The sequence below is a fragment of the Nicotiana attenuata genome, chromosome 12 (assembly GCF_001879085.1).
Source record: "Nicotiana attenuata strain UT chromosome 12, NIATTr2, whole genome shotgun sequence".
Taxonomy (NCBI): Eukaryota; Viridiplantae; Streptophyta; class Magnoliopsida; order Solanales; family Solanaceae; genus Nicotiana; species Nicotiana attenuata.
In genome coordinates this window covers 14,174,056-14,176,294 of record NC_032000.1, presented here as the reverse complement: position 1 = coordinate 14,176,294, position 2,239 = coordinate 14,174,056, and the positions used below count along the sequence as shown (strand labels likewise).

The window sequence follows — 2,239 nt, the reverse complement described above, 5'->3', positions numbered from 1 at the left end:
GGAAGAAAAAAAAGTGCTTTTGAGGAGAAGAGAAGCAGTTTTGGAGAAGCAAAAAAAATTAGCTTCTCTCAAAAAGCACTTTTCAGAAAAATACAGTTAGAAATATTTTTTAAAAGCTTGGTCAAGCAACCATTGCTGCTCAAAAGTGCTTTTTAAATTAATTAGCCAAAAATAAACTATTTCTTGCCAAAATTACTTTTTAAAAAAATATTTTTTTTAAAAAAATACTTCTCAAAATAGACTAACTTTTGCAGCTTGGCCAAACAGGCTATAAGTAGTGTTTCTATAGTGTGAAAATGCAATTTGATAAAACGGAAGTGATGATTATTTTGATTGTCAGTTGTCACTATACATTGTCGTCATCATCTTTATCATTGTCGTCGTCAGCATTTAGTTATCGTCATAATTATCACGTGTAGAAGCACTAAAAATAGTAGTACTACAATAGAACTTCAATTATATTCTCAAATATTAATGTTCCAACGATAGTAGTACTACAATAGAACTTCCTGTAATAATTTCAAACATTAATTTTCCAACATTAATTTTGGAAACAAATAACCGCATGCAATAGGCGCATTGTACATTAAAGCTAAATTAACTATAATAACAACTTAATCCAGATCCTAGGAACTTTTGTTCAATGAGGTCATCCAGTTTCTCGGTCATCTCAGTTGTGAAGTAATTCTTTCAATCTCCAACTTCGCCTCGACGAAAGAACAATTTATGATCCTCTCCAGTTGGCCATTTCTCATTCTTGTTCACCTCCAAGTTGCTCAAATTTTCAAAGCTACGTAATTTCAAGATTTCATTCACCACTCCTGATGTTTCTTCCTCTTCAGAAAATGGACATTCCAAGAATTCAACTAAGCGTTTCAGTTGAATCTTGGGTTTCTCTTTAATTTATTCATACATTAAGAAAATTACTTTAGTAGGTTTTTCTAAAGTTTTTTCCCAGTAATCTAACACGTGATCCCAAAAAGGACCAAAAATGCTCACCCCCTTACAGAAAAGATCAAATATTTCTTCAATCGAATTGGTATCTATGTAATGAGATCTTAACTTGTTTGTGAAATGCCACATTGAAATAAAAGTGTCCCTCGGATTCCTACACAGGTAAATGAGCTTGCTTACTGGAGCCGTCAGAGGCCGGGGCCGGGGTAGAGGCCGAGGATGCGCTCGTGGTGCAGCCAGAGCACTCGCGCGAGCTGCCGCCGAGGTGCCACCAGCAGTGCCAGCTGGAGTCCAGACACCTGATACATCTGCTATACTACTCCAGCACTCGAGGAGACTTTGGCACAATTTATGACTATGTACACCACTCTAGCTCAGGCAAGGTTGCTTCCCCTTGCTATAGCTACGTCCCAAGCCGGGGGAGGAGCACAAACTCCCGCCGCCCGCACTCCTGAGAAGCGAGTGCATGTTGATCAGGTCCTAGAGGTTATTCCTGTACAGCCGATAGCCCCAGCTCAGCCCGAGGAGAGGGCAGTAGTTTCAGGGGAGGAGCAGAAGAGGTTTGAGAGGTTCAAGAAGTATCAGCCTCCGACATTTAGCGGGCTGGCCTCAGACGATGCCCTTGGATTTCTTGAGGAGTGCTACCGTATCCTCCGTACTATGGGCATATCAGGATCGAGCGGGGTTTCCTTCACTACCTTCCAGCTTCGAGGAGCCGCCTATCCGTGGTGGCGTGCTTATGAGTTAGACAGCCCGGATGAGGCAACTTCCCTAACTTGGACTCAGTTTTCAGATATGTTCCTGTAAGAGTATGTTCCTCAAAGCCTCAGGGACGCATGGCGCGCAGAGTTTGAGCATTTGCGCCAGGGTACTATTGGCTGTTTCGGAGTATGCTGTCCGTTTCACCAGCTTGGCTAGACATGCACCAGCCTTGGTTTCTACTATTCGCGAGAGGGTTCGCCGGTTTATTGAGGGGCTTATTCCAAGCATCAGGTCTAGCATGGCTCTCGAGTTGGAGATGGATATTCATTATCGGCAGTTGGTGAGCATTGCTAGGAGGATTGAGGGTATGCATGCTAGGGATAGAGAGGAGAGGGAGGCCAAGAGGTCCCGAGAGTCGGGCCATTATTTTGGTGCCCGTGCCCCAGCTGCAGGTCGGCATGGTAGAGGTTTTGTGGGTCAGCTAGCTCAGTTTGTATCTCAGACTTCACAAAGTGTTTCGGTTGTTTAGGGGTCTCAGAGTACCCGTACCGCACAGTTTCCACTGCCACATCAGGCGCAAGGT

At 43.5% G+C, this 2,239-nt stretch overlaps 1 pseudogene; it reads right to left on the bottom strand.

Moving 5' to 3' along the window:
- On the bottom strand, positions 598 to 1,262 carry LOC109235908 (annotated as a pseudogene).